The following is a 22,087-nucleotide window of genomic DNA, read 5'->3' on the forward strand; positions in this document are numbered from 1 at the left end:
GCATGATAATGGCTGTAATGGATCCTGGTCAGCGGCCCGCATGCAAATAAATCTGCGGCCCGATGCAATGATGTGTGGAAAATGGCAGTCACCCCTTGCCGCACCGGCCGGCCCCGCGGTCTCGGGCGCCTCTACACGGCAACCAGCAATAAAACAAATTACCTAACATTTGTAAGTGAATTTTATTGTTATTTTATGTTTTATTATTTTATGCCTTGTGTTATAGTGTATAAGTCACTGTGATACCATTTTTTGCACACCGTACAGTTACCAACTTATTATATTTTCATAAGGGACGTTAAAATAAATTAGTTTTTCGAAATGATTGAAAAATATGAATTAGATTACAAAAATAAATAAAAGGTCATTCATAAAAAAGGGAGTTTAAAAATAACATGAAATATTATAATAACCCCATTATTCTCCTTCGAAAAAATAAATAAAAAAATGCGTTTAAATTTACCATTACAATAGCAAAGAATTTTATCGGGGAATCGTTGAACAAATGTGAACTGTCTTTATTAGAATTGGTTCGAGTAAAGTTATCATGATTACTGCGACGACCCCGTATCACGGAGGCAGTTACTGCTGGACAATCTTTACCTGATGCTGTTGTTTTATCCGGGAAGTGGGCAGCGATAAAAGTCAGGGCAAATGGCAGTCAATAAAATAAATAGCATCGGCAGGGTGTTCTGTAAATAAGTCGGTGCCCGGGCTCGGGGCGACGATCGCCTTTTTTATTGGCGCCTCGATTGCTCTCGAAACAACGAGTGTGAAGGCGGCGGGCGGCGGGCGACGCATATTGCACTGTCGCGCTGACGCTGCAGATTATACTCACAGATTAGAAATAGAATTCCCCGCGATGTTGCGGCATTGTCTGCTACAACACACTTATACTCAATTGTTATGTCGTCTTCATTTTTTAGTCCGCGACCTGTCACCCGGCGAAGTGCCTCTGCTCATCTTGTTCAAAGTTATTTTCTGTAGCCTTATCTCATCTGCAACAAAGCTAAATTTTCTATCACCTATACAAATTAACTTAAAACTATTTTGCATCTAGAGATAACCTGTGCAGTGAACTTGTCATTTCGTACTGTTGTATCAACCTACACATACTTGAAGGAATATAACATTCTGTCCTCTTAAATATTTTCTTAAATCTGTCACTTAACTATCCAGTAGCACTTTATCGTTAATTCAGTGTCTCGAGAGAATTGTTCAGATGGGATAATAAAGTATTCCGCACGTATCGCGGTCGCGAGGCTCCCGGATAGATGTATTAATTTGTAAGAATTTGTCGTCGGACCCTCGCAAGTCCCCTGCCCCGCAAGCATTCCAATCACGCACAACAAGCTGCGTAATTGCACCTAATAATTTTCTTAAATAGCTACAAATCCCTTGCACATCCTACGACACTAACGCTAAATGACATTCTCTACGATACAGTACTAAAACCCGAACGTAGTAGTATGCTTTATGACGGACATCATCTGTAAAGAATAATAAAAAAACGGCAATTTCGTTAAGTTTTATGAGCTACGAGTGAATGACCTTCAGTAGTGAGTTTTATATGTATTGAGTTGGACAGTGGTATAAGGAACGTGGCGGAGGTGTCAGTGCATCGCCGTGGGCCGTGGGTCGTAGCACCGGTCCCGCGGGGCTCGTCAACATACCACCAACCTAATCCAATCACAACTGCACACGCCCACCTTTACTGACGCATGTATTTCAGCACAGATAACACTACAGAATATTGATGACAACTTTGGCGAAAAATTTTTAACCGAAAACCATTACGTTTATTGTGACCATTTAATATTAATTTAAAACTTTACACTTAAAAATAACTTAATTGTTATCATCCAACCAAATTGAGTGAAAATATTAAAGTGACGCGTCAATAAAGCTGATAAAGCTCCAGGCTACGAGCGACGACTACGCGCTACGAGCGTAGCGGCGTCGTAGACGCGCTTAGTTAATTTACCTAAGCACCTTACCGCTATCTGTTTTGCGCCCGCGCCGGATTATGCTAATGATGAATTGTAATTCTCTTATCGCGCTTTGTCTACCTACAGGTTTGCAACAATATAATAATTGAATTATACATCCAGTCTATTTGCATTCCTTATAGAAAAGCGAACCCACATTGCTGTAGCTAGTGATAAAGTACGGGCAATAAACTGAAATCTACCACGCCTACGCTCAATTAGTCACAAAACGAATGGTGAGACGTTAGGGAAAGACGAGGTGTATCAAAGGTGCAGTTATTAGAGGACTTGATTCGTCCACGGAGGTTGGTCACGGAGGTAATGGGCGCGAGACGCGAGGGGACCGACAATAAGTCACCGGGACCATCCGATAGCAGCAAATCAATGACCACCCTGCTATGATACATGGGATTAACCGACGTTTATAGTTTTAGCTACGGTCGACGAATTAATACCGAGGAGGTGCGTGCTATCGGTGACATTAATTTTTATGGTTGTTGATAGAAATGTTTTATGAGTATTTTAATTGATGGCTCACAGAAGGTATTACATAAAGGGGATCATTATTTGCGAAGATTTTTTAGAGACACTTATTTCGCGGTGGTCAACAAATAGTTTTATTGTGTTAGTAGGGTAGAATAAAATTGTGAGCGTCCACCTGTCACGAGCACTGCTGTCAAATTGCGTCGGTGTCGTGCAGTTAGGGACTGTGCTGAGGGAGTCTGTCACCGCTGTTCGTGTTTTAAGGCGCGAGGGTCGCTTGTTAGCGCGAACGTGCTCGGTGTCACCGGTAAACACGCGGGTAGATAACAATCTATTTGGATTGCCTCTATATTTCATTTTTCCCGTGTGCACCGCTCTAACTAGATAGAGGTGCCGCGTCACATGAACGAATAAGGGAAATACGGGTCTGTTTCTTCTGTAACAAGGTTTGAACGTATTTTATATTCTTGTCTTTTAAACAGGTACATTTGCTTGCCTTTATGGAGAACTTTATTCGAGTTCCATGTCTTCTATTTTTTATTTGTGTGGGATTTATGTTGGTATTATCTCTATTTTTATATGCATTGTAACTATTTTTGGATTATAAGGTTTTTTTGGTTTTAAAACTTTAGTTTGGCCGAAAACCAAAGTTGTGCTTTTGACCGCCTTGCTTAGCCTTCTTCACCTTGTTTTCAAATTTTCAAAGCTAAAAAGCTTCACGAAATCAAATATTTATTTAATAAACCCAATAGAACATTCGAAATCACGTTAAAACTACCACGGAGGTGTGATGCGACGGTTAGTTAGGCAGTATTTACACTGCGCGACCTCCTTGGTCAGTTGATCGCTTGTGCACACAACGGGCGCTCCGTGTGTAACCACTCTAATACAATCACAGATGCCAGGCTGATACTGTGCAACGCATATGATTTTGCTGAAATAACTTTTCAAAAATATAATAAAAACAGGAAATTGTTACCATCAAAGATCCATTGTAAAGTAACCCCCAAAAGTAGCTAGTGATGCTATACAGTACACGTTCCCTGAAAGAGCTCCAGCACCATAGATATTGAAGGGGTTTTATTATTTTTAAAGTGCGCGCTCGTTTGCACGCGAATGGGCCACTTAACCACGGAGACAAGTTCCCGGTTGTGCGCATAGATTTCCCATACTAACTGTATTAGCCATCTTTATGTGAGGGATAACTGTTCCGCCACGCTTTTTACGTGTTATTTTTTAAGAATGAAAGTAAATTTAGAATTGTTTAACTACAAACAAATCAATAAAGTTTTGATAGGTTTTATGCAGCAAACTTGATGGAATGATATAATGTAAGTTAGTTCATGAGGGTGAATGTTAGTTGGCAGGCAATAGGCTCGTTATCAGAGCTCTCTGCAATAGGCGTAGTGTCAGAGAACGGATCGGACGGAACGCCGGACGTGACCGGGTTCACGAGACGATCTTGCCGCGAGAAGATGACACGAGTCCATTCTCAGCAGTGAGACGTCACGATAAATAAATACTTCGACAGAATTTTAACGGGAGAACGAACAAAAAAATCCACATAGCATACATTCATCTATGTAAGCCTAGGTACATAGTTTGTAGTCTTGTTTTAATAAAATAAATACAACACTAACAATGTCAACTTGAGATTCTACAGTGAAAACGTACACCCATACATGCCTTTTGAATATCTTCGCTTGTCAAATTTAATGCGCCCTCCATCCGCACTATCAGTCGAACCCCTGTCGATATCACTCAATGTAGTAGTCGTTTTATATGTTAAAAAAGAAACATCGGTGGAATAATAAAACATTAGATACATTTTACTTTATTTCCTGGCAATCAAGAACATAAAAGATGTAATTCTTCTTCATGGGACATACTTACTTTTTGGAGTGCAACTAGATTGACTTTTCATAAGACCAAATCTTAAAAAATACAAGATAAAAAAATAAATTCACTCCCTTAAACTATAACAATAAGTGTTATGGTTTAATTTGTATTTATCATCCGTTAAAATGCGAATTGGTAAAACGGAATCGCTAATTTGCAACCCCTCCGCTGCGGTCGGCTGGTGTGTGAACCGCGAACGCATTTGATTCTTATTCATGGCTCGGGGGACGCGTCGACCGCCTAACAATTTGATAATGTATTCACTTGATAAAGCGGAAGGTGGTACTTCGGTACTTCGCGAGTCCCGCATTAAAAAACCAATTACAGCATGGCTAAATCGCGCCGTCGTTGCTCTCGCCTATTTGTCAGACTCCGGAGGGATAAAGAGTATATTCTAAATTTAATTTCACGCAATTTAAAAATTTGGGGGACAGTCAGAAACGTTATTTTTTATTGAGCGCCAGTTATGAAGTTTAAAACGATTTTAAGGGAGTCAATTCATGAGAAGGGTAGCCGGATCAAATCAAAAGAGATGTGTATTTATTTGATTATAATTACTAGAACTTAGTTTCTGCAATAAACTATTGCATTATCAAAAATCACTGAACTGCATAAAAACTATGTTCTGCGAGTTTTTCGACTAACCTCTGTGCACAGTTACTCGTCTTTTAGACTCGGTAGAGAAAACTGAATATACCTGAAAACTAAATAAGCTTGCTTGGAATTTGAAGTCTCGTAACTATGTGACACCTGACACATCAGAGATAATAACACATCTAGCATACTACTATATTCTTAAGAGGTCAGATCAGAAGTGGTACTTGAAAATGAATAACACACGTCTATAAACATTTAACCTGGTAAGGTTTATTTCTTACAAAGGATTTAGCAGAAGCCAACTTTGAATAGCAAATACAATAATATATATGCAAATACGATAATTAATTATAGGATCACGATGTGACATCTTCAACGTCCGTCATCCTTCCATCCGTCATAATTTCTTCTTCTATACCAGCCCGGTCAGGCCAGGTTGGTAGCAAGGAGGATTCATATCTAACAATATATATACTTACTTGTTTTATCTCTGAACTTAATATAATTCACCTTAAACCATTAGCCCTTAACTATATCCTAAAGTTTTCAAAGAAAACAATTAAAGACTTTAAAAGAAAAGTCAGACTATATGTCAGGGGGCGAGGGCAAAGGCGATGTAACAAACAGCCGCCCTAATACAATAACGGCCGGAACAAACTGCGCTATAAAATATCACCAGTGAATAAATCAGTTTTGCCGTGATGCGCCGACCCTCCACCTACCGTTACTATCAACGATTTATGGTCATACGATATTGTATAACAGATAAAATAATAATTGTGCACATCTAAAAACAAAGCCTTGCTTTCACGTAATTAATTGGTTTCTAATAAATTGTATTTGTTGCACACTGTATTTATGAAGCATTGCAGCATTTTGCAATTATATTTAATTTCAGAGTTTCTTTTGACATTTTCCGCGTAACTATATAATTTTCAGGTTGAAGTCAAACTCAACTATTGAATAAGTGCTTATGAAGCCAATCATCAACAGTGGAAAATTATAGTTGGTCACGGCGAATGCACACACGAAGGCGTTACACCAAGCGTCGTACGCGTCAAGCGTGAGCTGAACGCAATCTCAGCATCAGTATGCGGCGCAGCGAGCGTGAAGCAGAGACGCGGCGAGGCGCGGTGCGGCGCGACATCGCACGCCACGGCACGCGGCGCGCACTGATTGAGCCGCGACAAGTTAAACGATTTGAAACAATTTAATAGAGATCAAAAATTCAGGACCCCAGAAGCCCGCACAAACTTTTGAAGTTTTTCCCTCGCTAAAGGGATTATCGGTGAGCGGAAGCTTAGGGGGATATTTTATGGTTTTGTGGACTTCCTTATATTTTTTCCTTAATTCGGGCACTTGTACTGAACAAATGCCCGCCCACATACGTTTCCAAAATGTTCTTATGCAGGCCAGAAACTGCACATTTGCCTTTATATTTACCATTTATCAAGAATTTGATAGTTTCAAATTCAAAACAAAATGCTACATACAACTTTGCGGCCTCTAACAAACGCTCTGTCATGGTTTTTATTAATTGTACTTTTTTTAAATCTTCGTTATTGTAATTTAAGTATTTTCTGCATTATGTCACTTGGAAAAGTTCAAAATTAAAATAATTAAAAACCTATCCAGTTTAAAGCATTCCTTACTTAAGCTTCCAATAACATTCTAAGATCCCCATGAATATCCAAAAATGTAATAACTCACGAAAAGATTGTTTTCAATCTGCGGATACATACGTTACATTTATCGAAGGAATAACGTGAGCTTTAGGTTATTATGGTCCCTGATCGAGTTCACGTATCTACTCCACTTCTTTGCTGGAACGCTATCAACGTAAATATCTGCACATTTTTACTGCTTCTTTGACAAGGTACTAAGTTTTTCCGATGTGTGTACTTTCACTCTTGCGTCAAGGGTATAAGGTGGAGATTTGACATCGTGTTTGCACATATAACTTTGTCGTCCTAAAAACGTGGGCGATATGCGATTGCGTTATGATAGGATCAGGGTTCAGCGGAGCGCAGCCCGTGAGAGAGGCGCTCCAAGCAACTGCTGGAACACGTTACTGTATGATGTTAATGTCATTTTAAACGTGGCAAACTCTTTGTGCTCCTGCATACCTTCAGCAAAGCATTATTTTGCAAATGCTTTGGTATACATACACTAAGATAATATTAAAGGTGCTTTGAACTTGTTTATGGGATATTATTTCTTAACCCACCTTTAAGCCCAAACTTGATTTTCAGGCAATCCAAAACCTGAAATAAGTCCTCATCTTGTAAGTCAGACAGAAGCCTTGTCCGTACCATAAAGCCGTAATATCATATTTCTTTTTATGCGATCTCAAGTAAAGCCGGTGGTACAAGCCAATGTACATTGCTATGAGGATTATTGCGAGGTATAATGGAGCAGAACGGCATCCCCAATCGGCTCATTCGATAGACACAGCCGAGCGGAACGGACTCCCCTGCACGCATCAATCGCACTATCGCACTATTGATTGTCGCTCTAAACTTATTGCTTGCATTTCAATCAGAAATACAGAAACCCTTTCTTATGCCAGCACATCCATTTCCCGATGCTTATACAGTTTATCTTTATATAGTTTTTCCAATTACCTATGCAAACCGGAGTGACCAAGGCGTATAATTAACACAAAATGTACAAAATTGTATCATTTTAGTTTTTAGAGGTTTTCAGTTTGTAGACGATCAAAGTGATGGCAATTTCAGGTTCGATGACTTTCAGGTTAATGTATCAAATTAAGTAATCTTGGAAATTACTTCAAATACGTAAATGCTACCTACGCAGGTAGGTATGCACTTTATGTGAGAGTCCTATAAGACACGATACAAATACTAATAAAGTTATAAAATAAATAATCAACCATCCATAAGTACAGGTAGAGCATTACAACAAAACAATACTGTGAATTCAATGTTTATTGCCAACCAAGTGTCATATAGCAATGACAACATTTCCTCAGTCAGCACTTTGTGTGTGTCTCCAGTTGCATACTCGTGCATTTATTGGTAAATTTAAAAGTTGTTATATATTGTCTTAATAACCGACTTAAAAAAATGAGGTGGACTGTGTTATATATTTACCTACTCGAAAATACCAATCAGTAACACCAGATAACGTCGAGCCTAGCAAAATTTTATAGAAGTGCCTCTGTCATTCAAATGTCTTTTCATTATCATATAACTGCTGTACGCCCTAAAATATATACATAGGAACATGGCCATTTGCTCGAAGATCCTGAGTTTTACATGTACAATACTTTTGCATCAGTAATAAATTTAATTTTGAATCCGCACCCCTACTACAGGATACCTGCCGGTCAGTCTATGGTGGCTACCTTGTAAGGTTTTTGCAGACAACCAATATCCGAAGCTTGTCTTCCATGTGATTCATAGCCATTGAAGTGAAATAATCCGTTAGATTAATTTCAAGAACTACCAAACAGTCCGATATAATTCCTAGAAAATCCTTCAGACCAAATACGTTTATAATGACTTCCTTTGATGAAATTCAATCCTTTTCAACGTCTTCGAATCTCATCAGTTTCCGTTTGAGTTGCTCATATTAAGAAGGGATTATATTTTTATAGTACTGGCACAACACAAACACAATCATGATTAATCGGATCTGGACAAATGGCCGGTCATTTGTGAGAACGATCGGAGACCGTGAATGTCCCGGTGACTATCTAAAGTATCGAGATAATAGGTGCAGGGGCCGAGCGGCCCCCCGCGCTGGCCGGCCCTGGGCCACTAAGGAATAATGTAAGTGTCCGGGGCGACATTTGCACCGAACTGCCGACGACCTCCGCCTCTTACTTATGCGGTTTTTAATATTTTTATTGTAATGGCCACGGTCACTTTGGAACAAAAATTCTATGGACACGACTTCTCCTTCATCTGACACAAGAAAGGCTATTAAATAGAAATTACTAGATATGTATATAGACAAGTGGTGATTTACAATTTGTCAATATGCATATATTTTATCAAAATTCTGAAAACCTTTACTTACATTTGTATTGCATGCTAATCAGCATAGCTCTATCTTTCAGATCTTTTGTTTGTCATCTTTGTTTCAGCACAAAAAATATCTTATGACGATCAAACACTACGCCTACATAAACAAAATTCCTATACTAACAATACAAGGAAACTCGCCAAAGATTTTCACAGTTCCTGCATCCTGAGGTAAAGGTTGTATAAGAACGTGTAAAAAACAGCTGTGACTTACCCCCGCGACACCCTTGCGGTCACCGTTATTGTTGGCGACGGCCAGCGCACTAAAACTGCCCATAAAACACCCGCCACCACCGATACATATCTACACTTATTGAAACTTTCCATTTCCGATATTAATAATTTTAGAACTCCAACTATGTTACGTATGAGGAGACGCCGGATTTTCTCATCAGAACTTATTTGTGCGTCGCGTCGTGACATTGTTGTAGTCTGCAGGTGTCGGTGAAGGTGGTACTTAGGGGCAGTCTCTATATTTTTAGGCACCCTATGTTTTCTTCCCTTCTCGTAATTAGGTTAGTGTCTCTTCTGGTTACATCAGTCTTCGAGATAATAGACATATTTTTAACCCTGTATCTACTTATTTGTGAAGGTATAAAATATAATAAAACTAAGTATTAACATGTTAAGAAAGAAGTAATATATTCTTTTAAGATTTTCATGAACATCAGAAGGTTTTTTTTTTTTTTATAATGTCGGGACACCTTTTTCACACACGGTCGGTTAGCCCCATGGTAAGTTATTTATTAACTTGTGTTATGGGTGCTAACACAACTGATAAACTACATATAGCTACATATATACATATTTATAAATACATATCATAACACCCAGACCACGGACAACAAGCATGCTCATCACACAAATGTCGACCGAACCGGGAATCGAACCCGGGACCTCAGGTCCGGCGGTCCGGCATGATGACCATTGCGCCATCGAGGTTTTCAAATTCATATTGTTTCAAAAATCGGCCCATGTGTATGTGTGTCCAATAAGTCAGCAGGTAAGGCGAAGAGGACCTAACTGAACAAATATTAATAAAAGAAGTCCGTTTGCGACTGGAGAGATAATATACGAGTTTGAAATAAAATCTGTCAGTGACCATTTATGGCGGAGTCCTGTTATTAAAATGTAGCGGGGCGTCAGGTCGGGGGCGGCGTCTCCGCGCCGGCTGCGACCACGGACGCGATCTGATTTATGTCCCGACCAGCAGTATTTTATTCGGCGGGCGCCTCAAGAAAACTATAAGTTTCCGTTCGGCAGGACCAGGGGAGTAGCCCAGTAAATATTGTCTCCGCTCGCTGCATCAATACAGACAGATATCTATATTTATTGCGCTACTTTGTAAGATAATTTAGTAATGGATTGGGATCATCACAGTTTTATTCTCTAAATATGTTGCTAACAAGACGATTTATTAAACTGGTGGAAGTTTAGTGTGCTGTTTACATGCATATTCCTTTTGCTATCTGATTGAAACTTACATACCTAGTTTATTAACTTGAATTACGTTTAACGTGTAGTCAAGTTATAATCACATTGATATCAATATCATAACTAGGTGTCATGGGAGACAGCGACTCTAACGAAGCCAATTGGTCTGTCACTGCATTCTGTTAGAGGTAGGGCAGCACTACGTGAGTCGCCACCCTTCACCCTTTAAGTACTGAAACTGTCATACATATCATAAATGATAATAAGGCTCTCCTAACCATACAAGAAGTTAAATACTAAATTGCGATGAATTTTCAGTCAGATTTAGGTTATTGTGTATTTTTTGTATTCAATCATAGAAAATATCCGATTTTTCAAATTTCGAAGGATCTTACACCAAACTTTATAGGCACATCGTCATGTGCCAACATAAGCGAATTAACAATTGAAGTGCCAATGCATTGGGGAGTCCTAGGCATCTTTATCTACGGCACATAAACAACAAGGCCTAAAGAACCAAAGATAATCACTATCAGATAGTAGAAAGGAGTTCGATAAGTCGTCACGGCTGTCTCGGCTGATGAGTGATGTGCCCCCAGCACACGACCCGGTGCTAATGAGTCGTCAGTGTCTCGGGACCCCGCCCCGAGCTCGATGATCAACGCCTCCTGCCACTGGGTGACGGAACAACCTTAATTCCTTTAATATAACTAATTTACTTTGTTATCGTCCATTTTGCATTTTAATTGACACTTTATGGATAGAGTAACGATTTCCAGGATAAAAATCATTCCTATAAACATGTACAATAGGCAATTACAACTCAGTTAGACTAGAGTCTAGTCACTAGACAAAGCTAGGGTAGGAGTCAAGATTCTTATTTTAGTCTATTACTTAAGTTTCAGAGTCGTTTATAAATCGTAGGTGGATGAAGCCTTTAAAGTACAGCTTATGAAGCTTTGCTTATTTATTTATTAGTATTCAGGAAAACTACTCGTGTACCTATCCTATCCTGAAGGCTGTTAATTTTGGCGTTAATTATAAAAGTTTTGATGGAGCGGAAGGTAGATTATAACTATAAAATAATAAGCACAAAACATTGACTGTTTTGTCGTCTTGACAAAAACCTTACAAATATTTCTTCCGTGGCCCATGAAAACATTTGAATGTATCATATAAATATAGTATCCCATAGAAGCCAGGCGTAGTATTCATTACCCGGTCATTGAATAAATCTAAGTCCAATTACGTGATTGGATTAGCCACCGGTCGCGGCTCAACGCCTGTCACCTATCTCGGGTACTTAGTTGGCACACGTAACAATCAATTATGTAGCTATTGTTATCGGCTAGGAGATTGTTATAAACTTAATTAGATGGGGATTTCTATTTGCACATAAACTTATCAAAAGGGTTCTGTAATGTCTGCTTAATAATTGGGAATCGAACTACTTTCTCTGAACACTTTGTGATACTTCCTAACTCTTGTTGACTGGGGTGAACAACCTCGCGACATAGTTACCTAATTAATTAATAAAATTATAATTTTGCAATTATTACAAAAAAGTTTTAGCGTAGCAATATAAACATAACAATCGAATCGATATTGCCCTGTAATCATTTCAGCTTTAGATGCAAATGTCGCAATATTTTATTGTAGGAATGTTAAAGTATTTACATAAATACACGAATGTCCTTATTTTTGTATGTGCAAAAGTATTTAATTTAATCTGAGTAGGAACTAAAGTTACTCCACCAATCAATTGTAATTTTTTGAACATTAACCGTCTTACCACAAAAACTTTTAAACGTCAGTTTATGCCTTGTCTAAAAAAATGTCAAATTATGACATTGACATATGGTTCATTTTGCAGCCAAAATTTTATTAGACAAGTGTAAAACAGGGTTTAAAGTTTTTGTAGTAAGGCCCTATATATTTTATAATCCTAAACATATTTGGCCTTACTACAAAAACTTTAACACCTGTTTTACACTTGTCTAAAAAATTTGTGGCTGCAAAATGAACCAATATGGCAACGTCATAATTTGTCATTTTTTTAGACAAGTCTTAAACTGACGTTAAAAAGTTTTTGTGGTAAGACGGATTTTGTTTCAAATAAGAAAATAATTAGATATTAAAATCGGTTTTACGCAATCCTAAATTGCTACTCCAACATATACCTACAACCACCCTACATAAACCATCTAGTTTTTATAATTTGGTAACCCAATTCTCCATAGAGATGTCACTGCGCTGTTCTTTGGGCTATTTCGCATTCGATTTTTTTCCGTCTCGTGTTCGAGTATGAGAATAATATCTAAAATCATGAAAATACAGAACCCTACGCCAGCGTGCCCCGACACGCTCTTGGCCGTTTTTGTTTATTGTAATATGAGCCACTGTAATAGTAATCCAATCAATTAATTAATTTTATTTATAGCACAGTCAACGGTTCGTAACGCGCAGTTTGGGCAAAAGAAATATAGTTATTGTTGTTATCATTGCGTCATGATACATAAGCTATACCTATGTTACATAGGCTATGTATCCGAATACAAGCCTGCAGTAGCGGGTTCACCCGAGGTCCTGAGGAAACTACTTCCCGTGGATAATAAGTAGCCTATACGTTATTCTGATATGCTCCATTAAAGACAAGTTTCATCAAAGTTCATCGCATTTTAGCGTGAAAGTGTATCAAACATAAGTACAAACTTTCACATTTATATTATGGGTGTTAGTAGGCTGTTGACTACACAAACTGCTTTATTCTAAAACATTTGCAGTATCGTTCACATCCTAGCGCGTCTCGCGAATTAATGTCAATGTTACCTCCTCTTACAATCGTACAACTAAACATGACTTACTAACAATCAAATTACCCTTTAGGTAACATTAATTCGATCGTTACGCATAGCTTTGTTCCCGGGGTCATTAGGGCCCAATTGTTTTGTGCCGCCGTGCCCAATGAGCCCCGGCGCGATTACGCGGTAGGTGTGCCCTCCGCCCTAGCTCGACCGCAAGCTGATTGAACACTTGTTTCGCGATCATTTATCACTCAGCTATTTCGATTTGTTTAACCATTTTCACTGAGAGAGCCGTTTTATGTAAAACAGTTATTGTATGGTTAATTAATTAAGTTGTGAAACTGTTTAGGTGTAGAATTTGAGCTTAAATACTGTTCTCAATTAACTTCTGGAACCCATATGTTGGTACTTCACTGTACCAGTATCAAGTAAGTTACTGTATGAAGCAAAGATGAAGTTAAGTCAGAGCTTTGGTTAAGAAATCTTCGATCGTTAGTCAACAGAGTACTTTAAAGCCAGTGAGGTACAGAAACAGTGTAGGTAATAAGCAAACGCCTTTTCTCATTTATGTATTTCTTAAAGAATACCTAGTTATAGGGACTACTTACTCCGTATATTATCTTCCATTCCACAACCAAAATATATTTGCCCCTGGCTGGAGGCCTTAAATTCTAGGCATCCACAGGGAATAGTCCGGTTAAGTCGTACACGGCCTCCAAGGCTGAACTGAGATGCCATACCAAAAAAAAAAACAGAACATACCAACTAAAACAATGCAGGTATATTCTTACCTTACTGCACCGGATACGTTCCGATAAAGCTTGCTTACATTACAATGTAACATGTGTAGGAGGATTCCTGTCTGCCATGTTATGAAACCATCACCTTGAGCCTTGCAATCAGATCGCGCCGACGAAGTGTTTGTGCGAACCGGACACCGTGCCTTATCCGCACCGTGTGACGATCCTTGTTTTACTTTGTTGTTTTATGACTTACTAATGAAACAATCATGTGTTGAAAAAAGTTTTTACTTCCGAAGGGCTTTGCAAGAACATTCGGATTCAGATTATTTATTATACTAAAGGTGACTTGCATCATTGACCTATAACGATAACCCAAACGTTTTCAGTTGTCAAATGGCAGATTTGACCAATAGGCAATCACGACTGGTTATGGTTTGGTTAGATAAATGGTGCAACTCGCCATAAGTATAGAAAGTACAGCGCTAGATGCTTGATATTCTTGCGCCGCCTTAGCCTGTATTTTCTTGCAATTTCAGAGGATGAATTTAAGATGTGAAAGAGACAGAATCAAAGCAAGCGGACACTAAAGCTGCATTCTTACACAAAATCACACAGGAGACGCGTGATCAACAGCAAAGATTGATTGCTAAAAATATAACAATACGTGTATATATTAATTAGAATTAATAAACTCGTACGTCAATCGGTGTTGCCACACTTACGCAATGCAGAGGCCGCGCTTCCGGAACGACGGAGGCACAAATTGTCACGTCAGGGAAATCATAGTGACCCAGCATTGGACGCATGTTTGTAGACAATAAAAAGGCTACACGTGTGGCGGTCATGATGGAAGAAATATCAAGAAGTTATAATTTGAAAGGTGTAAAGACAAGGCTATGGGAAAAATATTCATAATATACCTTCATTAAACACCCTTTACGGTTCACAGTTACCTACCTTCCTGATTATTAATTCATCCTAATACAAGAGGATTCGAATGCGACTGCAAAAAGGCACCTGTGGTACTCTACTTACAGTAGATAGAACACCATTTATTCTCCTTTAATTTTAGTTTTATAAGAAAGATTCCAACTTAGGTAGCTCTAAAACTACTTTAGGATACAAACAAATAAAAGTTCCTTTCATTCTCTCCCTCTTTTTTAAATTAGTACAGATTGTTCTTGAGTCAATGTAAACACATAGGTAGTTAGTAGTTTAGGATCTAACAGAAACTGAAACCATACAAACTTTATGACACTATCGCTTGCTATTGTTGCCTTCATTTGATAAAATGTGCAAATTATTACTTGCAGAGTATGTGCCTGCCGTCTAACCAAGGGGTATCGGGTTGCCCGGGTAACTGGGTTGAGGAGGTCAGATAGGCAGTCGCTTCTTGTAAAGCACTGGTACTCAGCTGAATCCGGTCAGACTGGAAGCCGACCCCAACATAATTGGGAAAAAGGCTCGGAGGACGGACGGAGAGAATGTGGCTGCCGCTGTGTGTAGAGACCTTTAAGTATTTTTTTCATTAATTTTTGGATCTATATAAAAACAAACAATGCTAATATCTTAATTGACGTTCTACTACGATAAAGAGGTATATTAAGTTGGTTTCGAAACTTAGTCACGCTTCCTAGAATGGTTCCTCAGGCAGTACCGCGAACAGGATGTCGCCTGCAATTTGATCTGGTCGTGCCGGCCGATATGTAAATACGTTACATTGTTTCACATAGATATTAAATGTTTTATACCTAAATATTGTTTATAGAATAATAATTTTATGAAGTTTTGTAAAGTTGTGGGTTTTTGGTTATCACGTGCTACACCATGTGCTACGCTGCGTTGCTACGCATGGCTTTTGGTAAAATTATCAAGAGTTGCTATAAAATGTGCAATTTATGACATACTAGCTTCCGCCAGCGGCTTCGCCCGCGTGATGTGTTGATAAAAAGTAGCCTATGTGTTAATCCAGGGTATCACCTATCTATATACCAAATTTCGATCAAATCGGTCCAGCCGTTTTTGCGTGATTGAATAACAAACATACATCCATACATTCTCACAAACTTTCACATTTATAATATAAGTAGGATTTGTCTGTTGTTTTGTGCTGAAGACAAATGTTGCATAAATATTGTTTACAGAACGAATCATTTATTATTCGTTTTAAACAATAGAATTTCAATATAACACGCATAATATTAACTTAGACAATAAAATATATCTCGGAAACATGCACTACCAGTACTAATTTTACATTGAAATGTAAGACGAAATCCCTCCAAAATTATAAAACACTTGACTTCCATCTCCCGCAGAGTTGTCACCGACTGTAGGCACCTGCTTGAATGTTATCTGAACATTTGTGAACATATTTGCATTCATCAAGGAGTTGAGGCATCTAGTACATCAGTAGTGATTAACAACTACAAGAAGAGACAAACGCACACAAACACATCTGTTTAACAAATTCTACGAAGAAGCCGCGGGGACTCCCACGAAATCCACTTGCGATATGAAGTCAACGGGTCATGCTAGTGTGTGCGTGAATAAAGCTTTGTATTTTCGCAGTAGAACATGGTGGTGTATGGAAATAGTCGGCAGGTGTGCAGCAGGCTTGGTCTGCCGGTTCGTTTGACGACAATCGTGTTTGCGGTGGAACCCTGCGGTGCCGACGGCGTGAGCCCATCGCTCGCCCAACCATCGCACTTCGCTGTGTGGAAACGGATCTCTTGTGAATATTTCCCTTAAATAAAATTGTACTGAATGAATGATAAACACATGTACAAAAAAATATTCTATGTTATATATTAGTACGAACATTGATTCATGTTCCTGTGTTTTTTTTTTAATGTCAACAATGAGATGTAATTATTCTCTATAAAACAGTATATCGCTTTACTTTGTTTATACCTGACTCAGTCAGAACATATAAATAAAACTAAAAATATTGCTCGACATAACTTCAGGTAAATGATTTATAAATTGATTGAACACTAGTAAGAAAACGCTTACTCCATAAAAGTTCGTTCCACACTATTTAACATGATGGAAGGCAGTGTCTTTGATGCGACTCCCGCGACGCGTTAAACAGGGCTCCAAAGAGTGCAGGGCTCCGGCGCGACTGAAGGGCGGCATAATTCACTTAAATCATGCTTAAATCACGTACGGACTCAAAAGAGCTTCACTTGCGGCTTTAACGCCACACCTCGCACATTTAATACCGTCACTTGATGTTTTGGCAAGACGTGTCAGGTGCTGTACCTTTTAGTAACGTAAATTCTCGTGAACTTGTTTTGTTTACCGTATTTGTAGGTAACCAAAAAGGTTGACGTTCATAAGATACTAGGTAAAAAAATACCAGCCAAATACTCACCTTAACAATAAAAACCTCAATATGTCCAATAGTCACAACGATAAGAGCCAACAATATACCCACATTGTGCCGACTTTATTATAAAAGAAATTGAAAGGACGAGGGCATGATCCAAAAATCCCGCAAATAAAATTCCAATTACACAGAAATGAAATGACATATTCGGTTTGCACAAATCCTTAAAACGTCATCCAGATATCCATTACATGTCTATTAAATCTTACGACATATATTTGTGGGGCTCAGTCAGCAGACTTCCCCTCGCAAACACGGCGGCGATTACGAGCTCGACCGACCGAAGTAAACGAATATAAAACACATGCGGGAAGACGAATGCAAAATGTACTCGTCAAGATTTTGCATAAGTAAACATAAGCATCACCCTTTTCGCGGTAACGGAATCTCGGGCCCGCTTATCAAATATTTATCTAACATGGGAATATCTGTTCAGCAGAATAAGATTTTGCAAGCTTGCGCAATTATAAGTATTGTTCCTGAAATTCTTAAACTACTTTATAAGTACCACCTTGCTTCTTCTGAAAGAAGTCCAATAACAAAATATTTGTGGCTATCGAATTACTTTGAAAGTTCCGGTTCATCGTCCCCTATCATCATATTGACACAATTAGTTGCACGCTCAGGCTTAGACAGTGAAAGTCTGCTGAGTCGCCAGTCTGCTACTTATTTACGTCTAGCAGGTCAATTCCATGAACCCATTGTAGTTGATAAGATTAAAGAGTTAGTGAATAAGTACCTCGGTAACTGACTATAGACTTGTAAACAAATACTTTTGCTGAATGGTAAGACGTGGGAGACTAGTAAAATCATAGGTAGCCAGAAACTTAACTTGATGATAATAATGCATGAACGCTGCACTTTTAACCTGACACCACGCAAAACTCATCATATTTAATATTAAACTTATACATAATTTTACCGAATAAGCTTTTATGTGTTACCACAGCGATTTGTGTAATGTTTAGTAACCGGTAACTGAGAATTGTAATTTAAGCGATAAGTCGCGTGTAAAGCAACGTGATATAACTGTGGTCATGTCAACAACACCACGTGGAGTTCAACCAACGAAAACCTGACCTACAAAGCTAATTTGAAGGACATCGAGAAAAGGAGAGTGACCTGACGTAGCAGCATCTAAAGTGATGAGTCGCGCGTGTCCGCCGGGCGGCGGCGACGCGGCTCGCCAGCTCAAGTAACGACCTATCGATTGGCAATAGTGCCTAGTTAGCGGATCGCGCCCCACCCGCGCCCCACCCGAGCCCCGCTACACCCCTACACACTTCATCTAGATCTCTCTATGTTCAATACACTGGCTTTTCTAATTTATTCATGAAGAACCGTCTTTATTCGTGGCTATAAGAATACAAATGGATGTGGATGGGTTCAATTGACAGTTAGAGAAGGACCTTTGTTAAAATGTTCTTTGAGGACCTTCAGCTTCGCAGATATAGTTCTTCACCATTCCCCGTAATTCTAATTTGCATCATATCTCTGTTAATGATAATTCGATGTGAATGATGAAACGTGAGATATTGAGCTAGCTAGTATGACAGCGTGGCAGTAGGTCACGGGTCGCGCGGCGTGCCGACCCTGCTGGCTCGTGCGGAGTCAGCCCTCGTCAGCTCTCGTCAGCACTGGGTGTGTTCACCCGCACAGCTGTTTTGCGACTCTACTACTACTCTATAGTAGTCTCACACATTCAATCTGTAAACACAACGTCCTTGTGTATAACACTTTCATATTGGTTGGTTGTTATTTGTGTTTCTTTGGGACATTATCTTTTGTCTCAAGCGCTGAATGGGTTGTAGTTCTTTATGTCTTCATGAAAAAAAAATCTTTTAAAATATAATCATTTAGATTAGCAGAAAATTCAATAGGAAAACCTCCGTAAAATTTAAACTATGTACTGAAAATTCTGTTCCAATATTGATGTTATAGCAGTAATATCACTTCCGAAGTTTTAGTACGTGTATGAATCTTACATAGGTATTTTGTTGGTTAAATACGTTTTTTTAGTAATGACATAGGCAATCAAAACCCATACTTTGATTAGTTTTAGTAAATAACCCTTAGAAATAGATTTCAAAATCATTAAGTTGACCTCAAAACAATGAACCAAACACCCAAAAATGATCCTCAGTTTGAAAACATTGGAAGTATCAAGCATGGGCCGCAGCCGACCTAGTGCGGGAGTATCGACCGCCGCCGACCCTGCACAATGCTGTCTCAGCTCCGAGTAAGCGCTCCTCGCCCCTCACTACACTCCATCAGCGATTTCTCATACATTTCCCGACTCCCGTACTATTCTCCTAACAGGTGTCTTCCGAATACGTGAGCCTCAACTTGTTGACTTCTAAAGATACTAAAGAATACTACTTTAATGTACACAAAAAAAATCTGGAATAAAATATATTGGAATGATTGTCAATGAAATTGTAGAAAATACTTGAATGAATTTCGACATGGAAGTAGGTCATGAGTTCTGTTAGCGTTTACCCTAATTTGGGTCAACAGGACCTTATAAGGTGAAGATGATGCGAATGAAATCACAGCGAACTGTAGGAACAATACCTCGGTGTTTTTTTTTTTTTTCAAGACATTTGCTGTCTTATTTTTCCTCCAACCATTCTTATGAAATAGCCAAATAGCAATCATTTTCAAGCCACAACTGATTTTCAGACAGGGATATCGTCGAAGTTTAGTCAAATTATTAAATTCATCATATTTTGCACTATATTTAATAATACCTACTGATATTCAGGTGTTTACTGGGTCTCCTGAAAACAGATTTTGACGTGTGTAGTAGGTTAGTTCGCAGTACTTGCTCCCCTTAAATGTTTTAGGTAATTAATTATTATTTAGACCTTGTCGTATAAGATAATTGCTTTAGATACCAGGACTTCTATCAGGAGAGTGGAACTTAAAGAGCCTTCATGAATTTGTTAACAACTAAGCATCGTCAAAAACCATAAGCTCTAATAGCCTGACAATACAATTCGTACAATTATTTCAGTATACCTAGTGTGAAAATGGAAAGTATGGAGTGGTGACGTCACTGGCTGCCGACCTTGCCACTGGAAAAATGTGCCGCGTCGGTCGGTGAAGCTGCTGGCTCATCAGTACGGCGCCGGGCGTCGCACCCGCGTCCAACACAACACACTTCTAACAACGAAGGTGATACCTGCTCCAGGGTTTTAGTGGAACTTGTGATGACAACATTAATGATGATCTTATTAATTTTTGGTGACGACGGTAGTTACGTTAATGTACGCGTAGGTATTGTTTTCTCTTTTCGTGTCTGAAATAGAGTTCTGAATGTACATGTAAAGAGTCCATAACTAAAGACGTTTAAACGAAAGACGTAGATGTACCTTTGTGATGGGTAATTATGTAGCTCAATAAAGAAAACAAATGCGAAAACCTCAGTGTAACTTACAGCATAATTTCATGAATATACATGAACATAGTCCGGTATAAGTACTGGCCATATTTTACGTTGTACGTACGGCTTCGTGATAAACTATAAGTATATGGTAATGTCCATATGGACAGGCCAAATAAATAGCAGTCACCAAAAAGCCTTGGTCAGAAATGCAGTCCAATGGCATCGTAGAAATAATTGTCCCATATATTATTATGATGTACGCCTACCAAATGGGCCATTACAATGGCCGGGGCCGCAGTAACAATGCCCATAATTCTCCTCGACTTCATTAACAGGCCTCCATTTGCATGACAGGCTCTACTTACGTACCGCTATAGGTCTGTAATAAGCGGCCGATGGTACGAGAGAGCGGAGGTGGTTGTACCCTCAGAACATACCATTACAAGCCCATACATACTCCAACCTTTTCATTTGAGCAAATATTTTCTACTCAAATCTGAGCCTTATTTGTGAGGAGTAGGTAAATCTGTGATGTTGCTCAGAGGAAAATGTATCGTTGGCGAGGCCGTGGCGGGTAGGCGGCGCGCTGGCCGTCTCGCTCTGGCGGGGCGTGGCGGGCCGGGGCACGCCCACGCGTCCCTCTACGCCGCGGCTCGTAGCCCGTAGCTCTGCTACGAGATATGGACTGTCTATGTTGACTTCAGACGTCGTCGCTTGATAAATGTACAACCAAAATAATTGTACTTATAATAACTGAACTGGGTAGGTTTTTAGTATAGGATATAAAATTGAAAATTGGGCACTGCAAAGGACCATTCTAACATTATTTATACTTTAACATTATAACTATTGTTTGTCAATTTATCTTGGATTTATCTCTGATATTGCGATACTGATTCATTACCACAGATTCTTTTACTGTCATGTTAAATCTATTTATATAATACATGTGGCTCGTTTTCAATATTCAATACCAAAGGCGTAAAAATATGTTTTTTTTTTGGAAAATGCACACAATACATCTGAAAATGTTAACACTAAACTTTTACTATGGTGTCATTAGGTTTAAACGATCTTACCAAAACAGTCTATAGGTACATTATACATTGCATACCAGGTTTATGTACTTGAATATCTTATGAATGAACGAAATCAGGTGTCCTGTACTGGAATATTTTACCAACTTTTAATCACCAAAAATGACAAGATTTATACTATACCAGCTTCCAGCAGCGATTTCATCTGCAGCCGAATAAAATAACCTACTTATATGCTATTCTGATGTACCTACATAGGTGCAGGTCAGCTATA

General features: G+C 38.9%; 1 long non-coding RNA gene across 2 annotated transcripts; it reads left to right on the forward strand.

The window, feature by feature from the left end:
- LOC124646020 lies at positions 1–20,811 on the forward strand. Of its 2 annotated transcripts, none has more exons than XR_006986296.1 (2): positions 1–171; positions 20,405–20,811. It is a non-coding gene; the product is annotated as an uncharacterized LOC124646020 (long non-coding RNA). The 2 variants fall into 2 exon arrangements; XR_006986297.1 differs by lacking the exon at positions 1–171 and adding an exon at positions 2,750–2,917.
- The last annotated feature ends 1,276 nt before the right edge of the window (positions 20,812–22,087 follow it).

The sequence above is a fragment of the Helicoverpa zea genome, chromosome 3, assembly GCF_022581195.2.
Source record: "Helicoverpa zea isolate HzStark_Cry1AcR chromosome 3, ilHelZeax1.1, whole genome shotgun sequence".
Classification (NCBI taxonomy): Eukaryota; Metazoa; Arthropoda; class Insecta; order Lepidoptera; family Noctuidae; genus Helicoverpa; species Helicoverpa zea.